At 39.4% G+C, this 14,232-nt stretch overlaps 1 long non-coding RNA gene across 1 annotated transcript; it reads left to right on the top strand.

Moving 5' to 3' along the window:
- The first annotated feature begins 3,894 nt into the window (after positions 1-3,894).
- LOC139187135 (uncharacterized) lies at positions 3,895-12,356 on the top strand. The gene is made up of 2 exons (XR_011570773.1): positions 3,895-4,118; positions 12,187-12,356. It is a non-coding gene; the product is annotated as an uncharacterized lncRNA (long non-coding RNA).
- Positions 12,357-14,232: the final 1,876 nt, after the last annotated feature.

Below are 14,232 nucleotides of genomic sequence, written 5' to 3'. Positions count from 1 at the left end.
GCTGTGGTGATGCAGTTTGACATACTGCAGGCAGCCAATACATATTTGGTGATTGGATTAAATCTCTTTCAGTCATGAGTTTCCCTCCTTTTCAGGGAAGAGAGTCAATATATTAGTTAATAATAGTACTATTACTAATAATAATTGCAGCTAACATGTATTGATTACATACTAGACATTGTACTATATAATTCATTTGCATTATCTCACTTAATCATCCTAAAAACTCTAAGAGGTAAGTGGTATTAAAATTATCCCTTAAAGGTGAAGAAGCTGAAGCGCAGAGCAGTAATTAACTCATCTGAAGACATGGTTTTATCAGTTAGGATGCTTCTGACGGCAAGTATCAAAAACCCAAAAATAAGATGCTTTTAAAAAGTAAGGATAATTGATTTTCTTATATAACATCAAGTTACTCTAAATGACAGCTACAGAGGACTGCATAACTCAGCAAGTTAACAATTTCGTCTGTCAGTTCAGTTCAGTTCATTCGCTCAGTCGTATCCAATTGTTTGCAACCCCATGGACTGCAGTACACCAGGCCTCCCTGTCCATCACCAACTCCCAGAGTTTACCCAAACTCATGTCCATTGAGTTGGTGATGCCATCCAACCATCTCATCCTCTGTCATCCCCTTCTCCTTCCAACTTCAATCTTTCCCAGCATCAGGGTCTTTTCAAATGAGTCAGTTCTTCACATCAGGTGGCCAAAGTATTGGAGTTTCAGCTTCAACATCAGTCCTTCCAGTGAATGTTCAGGACTGATTTCCTTTAGGATGGACTGGTTGGATCTCCTTGCAGTCCAAGGGACTCTCAATAGTCTTCTCCAACACCACAGTCCAAAAACATCAATTCTTCAGTGCTCAGCTTTCTTTATAGCCCAACGCTCACATCCATAAGTGACTACTGGAAAAACCATAACTTTGATTAGATGGACCTTCATTTGCAAAGTAATGTCTCTGCTTTTTAATATGCTGTCTAGGTTGGTCATAACTTTTCTTCCAAAGAGCAAGCGTCTTTTAATTTCATGACTGAAGTCGCCATCTGCAGTGATTTTGGAGCCCCCCAAAATAAAGTCTGTCACTGTTTCCATTGTTTCCCCATCTATTTGCCATGAAGGGATGGGACCAGATGCCATGATCTTAGTTTTCTGAATGTTAAGTCTAAAGCCAACTTTTCCACTCTCCTCTTTCACTTTCATCAAGAGGCTTTTTAGTTCCTCTTCACTTTCTGCCATAAGGTTGGTGTCATCTGCATATCTGAGGTTATTGATATTATTCTCGGCAATCTTGATTCCAGCTTGTACTTCATCCAGCCCAGCATTTCTCATGATGTACTCTGCATTTAAGTTAAATAAGCAGGGTAACAATATACAGCCTTGACATACTCCTTTCCCAATTTGGGACCAGTCTGTTGTTCCATGACCAGTTCTAACGGTCGCTTCCTGACCTGCATACAGATTTCTCAGAAGGCAGGTCTGGTGGTGTGGTATTCCCATCTCTTTCAGAATTTTCCACAGTTTATTGTGATCCATACAGTCAAAGGCTTTGGCATAGTCAATAAAGCAGAAATAGATGTTTTTCTGGAACTCGCTTGCTTTTTCGATGATCCAGCAGATGTTGGCAATTTGATCTCTGGTTCCTCTGCCTTTTCTAAATCCAGCTTGAACATCTGGAAATTCACAGTTCATGTACTGTGGAAGCCTGGCTTGGAGAATTTTGAGCATCACTTTGCTAGCATGTGAGATGAGTGCAGTTGTGTGGTAGTCTGAGCATTCTTTGGCATTGCCTTTCTTTGGGATAGGAATGAAAACTGATCTCTTCCAGTCCTATGGCCACTGCTGAGTTTTCCAAATTTGCTGGCATTTTGAGTGTAGCACTTTCACAGCATCATCTTTCAGGATTTGAAAGGGCTCAACTGGAATTCCATCACCTCCACTATCTTTGTTCATAGTGATGCTTCCTAAGGCCTACTTGACTTCGCATTCCAGGATGTCCAATTCTAGGTGAGTGATCACACCATTGTGATAATCTGGGTTGTGAAGATCTTTTTTGCATCCAAAGATGGAGAAGCTCTATACAGTCAGCAGAGATAAGACTGGGGGCTGCCTGTGGCTCAGATCATGAACTCCTCATTGCCAAATTCAGACTTAAATTAAAGAAAGTAGGGAAAACCACGAGACCATTCAGGTATGACCTAAATCAAATCCCTTAACGACTGTACAGTGGAAGTGACAAATAGATTTAAGGGATTAGACCTGATAGAGTGCTTGAAGAACTATGGATGGAGGTTTGTGACGTTGTACGGGAGGCAGGGATCAAGACCATCCCCAAGAAAAAGAAGTACAAAAAGGCAAAATGGTTGTCTGAGGAGGCCTTACAAATAGCTGTGAAAAGAAGAGAAGCGAAAGGCAGAGGAGAAAAGGAAAGATATACCCATTTGAATGCAGAGTTCCAAAGAATAGCCAGGAGAGGTAAGAAAGCCTTCCTCAGTGATCAATGGAAAGAAACAGAGGAAAACAATAGAATGGAGATCTCTTCAAGACTAGAGATCTCTCCAAGAGAATTAAAGATACCAAGGGAAAATTTCATACAAAGATGGGCACAATAAAGAGCAAAAATGGTATGGGACTAATGGAAGCAGAAGATATTAAGAAGAGGTGGCAAGAAAACACAAAAGAACCATAAAAAATCTTCGTCTATAATGCAGGCTTTTTTCACCTTTTTGTTTTACCTCCCTGTCTGTCAGACCCTTCCTCCAGCTAATTCATCTCATGAGAGCCATAGTTCCAGGCCTCACATTCATCCATATCATATCCAGTGAAATAAGAGATATGTCTCTTTTTATCAACAAGGCAGCCTGTTCAGCAGTCATCTGGTAGAATCCTACTCATATATCATAGGCTATATGGGATCACATGTTTACCTTTAAACCAATCGGTGGTTAAGACAAATGCAATTACAATTCAAGATTTATCTGGGAAACAGGGATAGGGCCACCAAAGAGAAAGGTAGGCATGTAAAGAAAATAATGGACTATCAACTAGAAAAGGCAGGATAAGGAGGATGGAGTTTTGGGTAAACAACTCTCAGAATCTGCTGAAGTTTGCAAGTGATAAAGTCAACATTCAAAACACAGGCAGTCTGACTCCAAAGTCTGCGTTTCTATAAAAAATTTTAGATGTAGCATGTCAGGTTTTTTAAAAACAGTATCTTTTGATTTGGCTTACATTGAATCCATAAGTTAATTTATGGAGAACTGAAATTTTGACAATATTGAATGGCATATTTATTTTCCCACTTGGGTAGGTTTTCTATAATTTCTCAGCATTGTTTTATGGATTTTTGTCTATAGATTTTGCAAATATTTGTGAAATTTAACCCTTGATATGGTTTTTGGTGCAGTTATAGATAGCATTGTTAGTTTTATTTTTTTTAATTTCAGTTTTAATCATTTCTTGTGAGACTGTAGAAAGGACACTATTTTTTATATTTGAGCTAATAATATCCTACTAAGGTTACTTATTGGTTCAAATAATTTTTTTAAGATTTCTTGGGATTTTCTATGTAATTATGCCAGCTATGAATGAGGACAGTTATGCTTCATTTACAGTCTACATAGTTTTTATTTATTTTTCTTGCCTATTTCAGTAACCAGGATGTCTAGTGCAATAGTGAATAAAGTGATGAAAGCAGACACTTTATCTTAGGAGGAAAATATTAAGTTTTTAATTATAAAATATGATATTAGCTAAAGGTCTTATATAGATGACCTTTTTCAGTTTAAGGAAAACTCATTCTATTTTTATTTTACTCAGAATTTTTTTTATCATAACTAAAAATGAAACTTTGTCAAGTGCTTTTATGTATCCATTGAGATTATCTTACAACTTTTATTGTAGAATCTGTTGATATGGCAAATCATATTGATTGATTTTTAGATGCTGACGCAATCTCATCTTCTTAAAATAAACTGTGCTTGCTGTGCTGTGTTCAGTTGTGTTTGACTCTGTGACCCCATGGACTGTAGCCTACCTGGCTCCTCTGTCTATGGAATTTTCCAGACAAGAGTACTGGTATGGGTTGCCATTTCCTACTCCAGGGGATCTTCCTGACTCAGGTATGGAACCCGCATCTCTCCTGCTTGGCAGGTCGTTTCTTTCCCACTGTGCACCCGGAAACCCTACTTAGTCATGCTACATTATCCTTTTTTATAGGATTTCATTTATTAATGCTTTGTTAAGAATTTTCACTTCCCTGTGTATAAGGGTTATTTTTTTGGTAGTTTATTTTCTTTTAATATCATTATCATATTTTGGTATTGGAGTAAAATAAGTCAGAAAGGGTTCCTTCCTTTTCTAGTTTGCATCGACTTGGCATAATTTCTTCCTTAAAATTTCCTAGATGCTAGAATTTGTCAGAGAAGCTGTCTGAACCTAAAGGGCTTTTGAGGGAATGAGACAAGGAGAAGGATTTAACTATAAATATGAATTTTTAATGGATCTAGAGGTATTCAGATGGTCTAATTCTTCTTGAGTGGACTGTGATAAGATGTGTCTTTCAAGAAATGTGTCCATTTGATCTGAATTCTCAAATTTATTGACATAAGGTTTTCATAACGTATTTTTAGTATCTGTAGTTATGTCCCCTATTTCCTTAAACTGGTCATTTGTGTCTTCTCTCTCTCTCTCTCTTTTTTTTTAATTGGTCTGACAAAAGAGGATTGTTTCCATTGATATTGAATATATGTGTGTTTGATAGACCACAACATAGGCTGTTCTAATTAGCATAAAGTTCAAGTCAAATCATAGATAAGCCATGGATAAGCCAGAATGACTTCCTGATACCTCAATAAATTCAACATCCAGAGGTCCAAATTGAAATAGAAGATTCAGGTGCTAACAGAATTCAGCTTTATACTTTCACAGACTAGTGTCTGTAATTCAGATAAGACATTTGGAAACTGTAATTCATGTTAGGAAACAGTGTTTAGCATAATAGATTTTGGAAGAGATGGATAAGTCTGCACAGTAGCCAGAGTCCATGGTACTGTCTAGGCTTAGAATTGTCAGTCTTATTCATTTGTTTAAAGTGGTCTTCCAGGTTCAGGTAAGTAAGCACTGGCTGGTGTGTCCTTTGCTCAAAGATAGGCAAGGTTGTTAATTAGTGAGGGAACTGAATGTTGAGGGAAGTTGGAGGCGTCATACAGTAGAAGGTTTCTTTACTGAGGGGACTCTATGACTCTTCCTTCTCAGCCCTGTCTCTCATCTCTTTCCCAGAATTTTCCTTGGCTATTTGCCTGTCATCATAACCACCTTGCTGCTGTATTAATGGTTGTAGCTTTCCAAGGTGATATTTGCATAGTAAATCCTATCTAGCTCGATCTGTTACTAGCATATAGAGAGCAATAACTGAGCCAGACATGAAACCTTTTGAACACAGCTTCACCTGCTCAGTGCAAGTCCCTCTGCCTTTTGGGTCTACATTATGGTTCTTCCCTCTTCCTCTCAGGGTGACCTCATGGCAGCTCCCAGTTCCTTCTGTTTCTCTGTCGCCTTGAGTGGTTATATGAAAGCATCACTCTTCTGTACTATCCTGGCTGATACTATCATGGTTGGACTTTAGAAGGTGCTGAGGTCCCAGGAGCAGAAATTAAATAACAGAAGCAACTAGATTCAAATTTTGAAAGAAGAGTTGTTTTTGAAACTAGTCAAATGGCTTGGCAAAGAAATTAGGGGCAGGTATGGTGGTTGACTTAACAGGTGATAGTACAGAATTAGGGGAGAAGTAGAAATGATGAATGAGGAACAGGGTTTGAGATTAAATCAGCCGAGTGAGCTTTGTCTGCTTCTGTTTTCTCCCAGATCGTTAAGTAGGCATGACTAATTCACACTTGTGCCCACTTCCCCATGAGGTGGCATTGCTGAGACCCTGCAGCCACCCCTCCCCAGCCTTTTTGATGTCCCACCCAGTTTTGCCCAGTGTTTGCTTTTTATTTCCCATCCCATGTCTTTTCTTGCCAGTGTTTAAAGATTAGGTATCCTTTTATATTTCTTTATGATATTTTCTGGTTCTTAACATCTGTATCATACCAAGTCAGTGCCCGGATCTAGCCTTAAGGCTGTATCCAAATCACCCTACTGGTCAGTTGGTCAGCTGGCTTTATTGATGTCCTAATCAGACCTATCCAAGCCTCTTTGAGCAAAAGTCCAGACGGCTACTAGTGGTAATCATTCAGTACTTTTTATACTTGGTTATAAGCCTGTATTTTACAGGTATGACTGTATTATGGGCTCTGAGTGAGGAAGGCTAGGAAGGATGAAGCGGGTAGGTGGCATCCATCTTTTCAGCTCTAATTCTTGTAGGAAGGCAACAGAATGATGGCTAAGCCTGGGCCTCCCAGAATGAACCACAGGTCTTTAAAAAGTTACTGAGTTTCGAGGAAACATCCTCTTCATCAATTCTGGTGCCACTATACAGAGGCTCTAGGGGAGATTCTAGTTCATCTGATTAGTTGTAAATAAGAAGGGCACGTAGGATGATTGAGGGTCATGTGTGCCTTGGGAAGAAATATGATGTGAAGCCAGTTTACAAATTGGGCCTGGCCCCAAATATTTCTTCCTTTCAACTCTGAGTATGTAAAGGAGGTAGCTCATTTTAAAATATGTTGACTATATCTTCTAATTAAACACTGAAAACTACTTTTTAAAATATATTCAAAATGATAAAATAATTGCTAAATTATGTAGATTTTTATGGTGGGCTTGAAACAAGCCGATTTTTTTAAATTGGCACCTTTTGCTGATTCGAAGATGTTAATCACAGGGACCCTAATGGGCCTATCAGACTTCTCTAATGTATTCAAATAAAATGAGCAAAATCATTAAATGCCCAAATATTGATTTAAAGTGCTCCAAGTGGTAATGAAATTTGGCTCTCTACTTGAGACAGGGCACATTGGCTGTGTACTTTAATTTCAAGGAAACTGCTGAAGTGTGAGAGGGGTGGAGATGAATCAGAGAAAGAGGAGGGTGAGCTGAGCTTAAGAAACATAAGATACCAACCACTGGGCTAGAATGAACCATTGGTTTTGACAGAGAGAAGGTAATAGTTGAAAGGATCTTATTAGCCCAATAGAATTGTATAAGTATCCAAGGTTAATGCCAAGGCACTAGACTCAGATTGCCTTTAAAAATGGGTGAAGAGAGAAGAAAATGTCAGACATTGGGCTCCAGCTCTTTGCCTTTCAAGACCAGCATGAAATAAACTTAAAAAGAATGTCCATCACAGATAAGGCAAGTCCATGCACACTTCTGGCCCAACACCCATGTATTAGTTTCCTATTCCTATTAGTTTTTTTATTCCTATTCCTGCCATAAAAAGTAACTCCAAATACTGTGGCTTGAGACAGCACAAATTTATTCTCTCAGAGTTTTGGGGAACAAATCTAAAGGTGTGTCTAGGATTATACTCCCTCCAGAGGTTCTGGAAAAGAATGGGTTCCTCTTCCAGCATTTGATGGTTGCCAGCTTCCGTAACTTATGCCTGCTTCGCACCAGTCTCTGCCTCTGCCCTTTGCTCTGTGTGTCGCTGTCTTCTCCTCTTCTATCTATCTCATAAGGACACTTGGCATTGGATTTAGGGCCCACTTGGATAATCCAGGATGATCTCAAAATCCTCAACTTAATAAAATCTGTAAAAACACTTTTCTCAAATAAGGTAGCATTCATAGTTTCTGGACAGTTATTCATTATTGTGGTGTCCACACCTGCATACGGTAGAAACCTTCTTGCTCTTCCCACCAAGGCACACCTTTTTAGGGGTTACCATTTGATCTGCTACTATTAATTACGTCTTTAGTTCACCCTGGGCAAATTTTCTTAGGATCTACAGGATGAAGAGAAACTAAGCAGTATATTTTATAAAAAGTTAAATGTCAAGAAGGAGATACGGTTGTATTCAGAAAGATGGATGAGGGAATGTTTCTGGCAGAGGAAACAGGTTGTGACTAGGCCTGGAGGCAAGGGTGACTATTGGTGGCCATCTAGGAGAAGAAAGAAGAGCAAGGTTGAGGGGCAGAGAGCATGGGGGCTGTGGTGATGGAGAAGCCATAGAGAGCAGGGCCTGGCAGACCATACAGAGTTTGGATATATCCTGAGGATAGGGGCTTCCCTGGTGGCTCAATGGTAAAGAATCTGTCTGCAATTCAGGGAACCCAGGTTCACTGTCTGGGTTGGGAAGATTCCCTGGAGAAGAAAATGGCAACCCACTCCAGTATTCTTGCCCGGAGAATCCCATGGCAGAGCCTGGAGGGCTACAGTCCATGGAGTCACAGAGAATCAGCCACGACTGAGTGAACTAACACTTTCACTTTCAAGAGGAAGTTGAAGACAGTTTTAATCTGAGAAGGGATATAACTTCCATCTTAGGTGTAAGAAGGAGCTCTGGAGGTAAGAAGACCAGTTGGGGACCTATTATAGTTGAGGAAACCTGGGCTAGGTTTGTGGCAATATACTGAAAGAAATGAGGATGGGTTTTTCTCATTGTTTAGGACATGAGATCAATAAGAAGAGCAAGTAACTAATTGAATAGAGTATGCCATTGACCCTGACCTCAGTCCCTTTTCAGATGGTTCAATTCTTTTTTGAAACTCATTCAAATCTGACCTATTTCTGTCTCTATCTTCAGTTTATCCTTGTTTTGTCTTCCTTGAATAGGTCTTTAACCCAAGCCAGTTCTGATCTTTGTTATTTCTCTGGTCAGCATTAATATCCATGTGGAATCTTATCCCCCTCCTCTTCCATGAGTTTGGCAGCAAATACCTAGAAACAGCAACTGGAAATTTGAAGGGATTTCAAGATCACATGATGGCTAGGTTATGAGTCTAACCCTCCTCTGCTTTCTATGTGCCTATTAAAATGATCAAGAAGATTAAAAAAAAAAAAAAGCAAGCTTTACTGCCAGAAATTATGGGAAAGTGACAGATATACAACTTGTTAAAGACACAAAGTGGTTTTTTAAAAATCAATGAATCATTTATTTGGACAAGACAAAAAAAAAAAAAAAACTCCACAATTGTTTTCTTTTAAACAGAAAGTAGAATATTTTAAATATAGAGTTGACCCTTGAACAACATGGGTTTGAATTTTTTGGGTCCACTTCTGCGTGGATTTAAAAACAAAATTGTACTATAGTAATATAATATCTGTAGTTGGTTGAAGTTGTAGATGTGGAATTAGTGATATGGACGGCTGCCTGTAAAGTTATATTCAAATTCTCCACTGTGCCAGGGCTTGGTGCTCCATTCCTCCTGTTTTTCAGTGGTCAACTGTATTAGCTCTCTTTTTTGACATAATTCTTTTCAGTCTGATCTCAGAAACTGGTTCTCATTTTAGGATTCACATTTGAGTAATGCATATGTACCCATTGTGGGCTTCCCTGGTAGCTCAGGCAGTAATGAATCTGCCTGCAACACAGAAGAGACTTGGGTTCCATCCCTGAGCTGGGAAGATCCCCGGGAGAAGGAAATGGCAACCCACTCCAGTATTCTTGCCTGGGGAATCCCAAGGACAGAGAAGCCTGGTGGGTTACAGTCCATGGGGTGGTAAAGAGTTGGACATGACTGAGCGATTAACACTTTAACTTTACTTCATGCACCCGATACAGCCAAAAGATGGTACTTAAATCCTGGACAATTTTTCATTATTGTGATGACCATACCTGCATATGGTAAAAAAAAAAAAAAAAAAAACCTGTTTGCTCCTCCCAGATTCTCATAAATAATCATAGATAATCAACTTCACTATTATCTTCTTAGAATTTTGACATCTTCATGACCTTTTTCAAGTACTTTGGTTACTCAGTGAACTGTTGAAATGTCTCATTTACCCTTCAGCTTAAAACCAAACAAATCCACAAAACTATTCTGAATAACAGAGATAGAAGATAAACTTAAGAAAATCATCTGAGTAAAGGAAATCACTGGAGGAGGAGCATGGCAAGCAGATGCAGAAGGTTCAAAATACATAGGATAATTCAAGGAGGAAAGAATTGTGTAAACAGAAAACAAGAGAGGAAAAAACTACTCATGATGGAACAAAATTTATTTTTAGATTAGAGGGGCCCACTGTGCACCAAGCAAAATGAATAAAACAAACATCTGGATTTACACTGGTGACTTTAAAAAAAAAAGTTAGAAGTAAACAAAACACAACAGGCATGTAGACAGTAAAACAGTCACCAGAAAAAGAAGTAAACAACACGAGCTAGACTGACACTTCTAGAAAAACAAGCAAACAAACAAACCAACTAGATTCCAATAGTCAAAAAATTACTTCTACAGAATACAAGAAAAAGAATTGTGACTGAGGTAGTTAAAACAAATTAAGTAGTCTTTCCTATAGGAATGCAAGAAAAGGGTATTCTTGGTTCTGGAAGGGCTGAGTTGGTAAACTGTTCTTGAACCCTCTCTGAGAAAAAAACAAAGTATGTGTGATGGTATGGTTTTTCCTGTGGTCATGTATGGATGTGAGAGTTGGACTGTGAAGAAGGCTGAGCGCCGAAGAATTGATGCTTTTGAACTGCGGTGTTGGAGAAGATTCTTGAGAGTCCCTTGGACTGCAAGGAGATCCAACCAGTCCATTCTAAAGGAGATCAGCCCTGGGATTTCTTTGGAAGGAATGATGCTAAAGCTGAAACTCCAGTACTTTGGCCACCTCATGCGAAGAGTTGACTCATTGGAAAAGACTGTGATGCTGGGAGGGATTGGGGGCAGGAGGAGAAGGGGACGACAGAGGATGAGAGGATGCCATCTGGGTGGCATCACTGACTCGATGGACGTGAGTCTGAGTGAACTCCGGGAGATGGTGATGGACAGGGAGGCCTGGTGTGCTGCGATTCATGGGGTCGTGAAGAGTTGGACACGACTTAGCGACTGAACTGAACTGAAAGTTAGGTGATATTTATAACCTTAAGTTATGAGGAAAGATTTCAGTCAAGGTATGAGCCATTACGTAAAGAACTCAAGGACTGAAATGTCACAGTATAGAAAAACTAGTGGTGAACAAAGAAAATGAACAAAGTATGGATTTTTGTAGTGCATAGAATATAGACAGACATATATTGAAAGGAGATAATTTAAAAATGATATATAACTGTCAGTAGTAATACAATAATAATCAGGGTCTGAAATCCAAGATCATAAAAGCAAAGGGAAAAATGTACTCACTTCTTCATGTAACACAGGCAGGAATCAAGAGTGCTGACTCATAGCCAAGAGGTGGAAACAATGTCCATCAACAGATGAGTAGATAAAGAAGATATGGTAAATATATACATTGGAATATAACTCAGCCATTAAAAACAAAATAATGTTATTTGTGGCAACATGGATGCAAGTAGAGATGATCATACTAAGTGAAGTCAGAAAGAGAAAGACAAATACCATATGATATCACTTACACGTGGAATCTAAAAGATGACACAAATAAACTTATCTGTGAAACAGAAAGAGAATCACAAACATAGAGAATAGACTGGTAGGTGCCAAGGGTGGGGAGGGTGGATGAGGGATGAATTGGGAGTTTGGGATTAGCAAATGCAAATAGACATATATAGAATGGATAAACAATAGGTCCTACTATAGAGCACAGAGACCCATTTCAGTATCCTGTGATAAACCATATTGGAAAAGAATATGAAAAAGAATATGTATGTATAACTGAGTCACTTTGCTCTACAGCAGTAATTAACACAACATTGCAAATCAACTGACTTTTATACTTCAATAAAAAATAAATAAAATTTTAAAAAGAGCGTGATTCCTTTTCAACACTGATGAAAAGTCTTAAAATGAAACTTGAAGGTACTTTCCAATAGAATAAAAAGTAATATATTCCTTTTGAATGAGTGAAAAATAAAAAAGACATTAGTAGAAGGACTTCCCTGGTGATCCAGTGGCTAACAATCCACCTTCCAGTGCAGGGGACAAGGGGACAAGCTGCAACAGCTGAGCCCATGCTCTCTGGAGCCTATGTACTGCAAGCCCATGTGCTGCAATAAAGGGCCTGAGTGTCGCAATGCAAGATCCCATGTGCCACGACTGAGACCTGATGCAGCCAAATAAATAAATATTTTTAGAAAGACATTACTAGAAACAGCAATCATCAATCATAGCTTCCCTTTTATAGGTGCCATCTCTGAAAACCAGTGCTCTGCCCAGAGCCCCAGCAGCCAGAGTATGCCACTGAACCCACACAGCAGGGTGAATACTGAACCAAGGATGCAGTTCAGAGGTAGGCCTGAACCATCCACATTTCTCTGCTTGGAAATTTGAACAATAAAACGTGAAGACTGGTCAGCACTCCCTCTGGACTAGCTCTGTAGGTCACCTCAGCCTCAGGTGAGCTGATCTGAGTGCTGTGTGTAAATTGGAGAGGTGACTTGCTGAAATAAGCTTCAGAATGGAGCAAGCACCCAGAAGAAAGAAGTGAGTGCTTTTATCTATAGATGTTGTCTTTCTATATAAAGACAAGAAAACTGCTTCACCTCTGAGAAAGTGTAGAGCTTTCTGTTCCTTATAAATAAGATTCTTAAAAGTCACTACACTTAGCAAAAGAAAAAGCAATGGAACATGAAAGCAACAAATATTACAACATTGGTGATAGGAAGTTTAATAGTCCTCATATCAGATATAAATGGGTTAGAAGTTCCTAATAAAAAATAATAACATAAGTAACAATTCTCAGATTGCCCAGTCACCCCCATGAAAGGTGAAGAACCATCTGATTATAAGAAGAAGGCAGAGATAACTTTGGAAATTAAGTGGCTCCTGCACTGTGGGAGAGCTGGTACCTATTTCTACTCTGCTGTCCACCCTGTCACCACTGTTTGGTATTGTTATTGTTAAGTGCAGGTGATCATCTTTTGAAAAGCAAAGAACATTTTCCTGATACGCTTCCTTCTTCTTGCCCTGTAATGAATTTGTGGTTACCAGTAAATAAGGTCTTTTGTGTATGGAGATGGATAGCATAGTGATGGCAAGGAGAAGAAGCAGAATCTCTGTAGATGTAGTTTATCTGGAAACAGAGTGAACACTTTTCCATGTGTGTCTGAAACACAACCCCTGGGTCAGCTCAGGGGTTGCCAAGTGAACTTGGATAAGGAAGTAACATTTTACAGAGTGCCTACTAAGTGTAGGCTCCTTGCCTGGTCCTTTAAAAACTTGAAACTATTCCATATCAGTGATTTTAGGAATCTGATAAAAGGCTGCTGCAGCCATCCAAACTTTGGCTCAAAGATTGCTAAGGGATTACTTCCTATCTGTTTGCTTCGGGCCTTTTGAATTTTGTCTTCTTTCCATTTCAGTCTTATTTGCTTTTATATCTGGTTTCTCTCTGTCTATCTTGACTTGGATTAATGAACCTTTTACAGAGCATTTCCCCAGAATTCAAAGAAAAACACATTCCATTCGTTGAACAAAGCATGAACAAGCAACTAATGCATGTCATGAACATTTGGTGCATTTTTTTTCCCCCAAAAAGAATCCTCAAGTGTCAAGCACCACTGCTGAGAACGAGGCAGAGGGCCTCTCCTACCATATCCTGCCCCAACCTCTGGGTCTCCCCCTACTCTTAGCCAGACCCCTGCTTGCCAGGACAGGGAAATGACCACCATGGCATCTGCACTGTAGGTTTCTAGCCTCATGACATCTAATCCTGTAAGTTAGGTTTTAGTATCTCCCTTTTTCCAAGGAGGAGCATATGCCCTGCACGTAGAAGTCAATTGCTCATGGTTCCAGTGCTATAAAATAGAAGAGTCAGGATTCAAATCCAGATTTGCCTGATTTCAAAACGTGTATGCTTCATAGTCTACTGCAAAACATTCATTTATTTAAGAAGCCATGTGAGAGCATCAAATTAAAACAAAGAGTTGTCGATCCTCCTGGCCAAAGGGTGCTGTCAAAAGAGCTCCTTCACTGTAGAACAGCAAATATAAGCATTGGGGTTCCATGTTTCTGTATTGTCTTCCTACAAGAAGGTGGTACCAGAAAACCCAGCCCGTGTCTCATTTTCTCTTATGCCCTGGATGGTGCCTAGCTTCTGGCACTTGATAAATGCTCATGGATTTATGTGTGCCATAGGCACAGTGAGACATGGGACACACTGAGAAAGTGTAGCACTGGGCCCTGGGGTTCAACCTTTCTCCTCTCCAATCACACACAGAACATGACCTGC

The sequence above is a fragment of the Bos indicus genome, chromosome 15, assembly GCF_029378745.1.
Source record: "Bos indicus isolate NIAB-ARS_2022 breed Sahiwal x Tharparkar chromosome 15, NIAB-ARS_B.indTharparkar_mat_pri_1.0, whole genome shotgun sequence".
Lineage (NCBI taxonomy): Eukaryota > Metazoa > Chordata > Mammalia > Artiodactyla > Bovidae > Bos > Bos indicus.
Note: the sequence above shows the minus strand (reverse complement) of the source record. Positions and strands in the feature narration are given on the sequence as shown.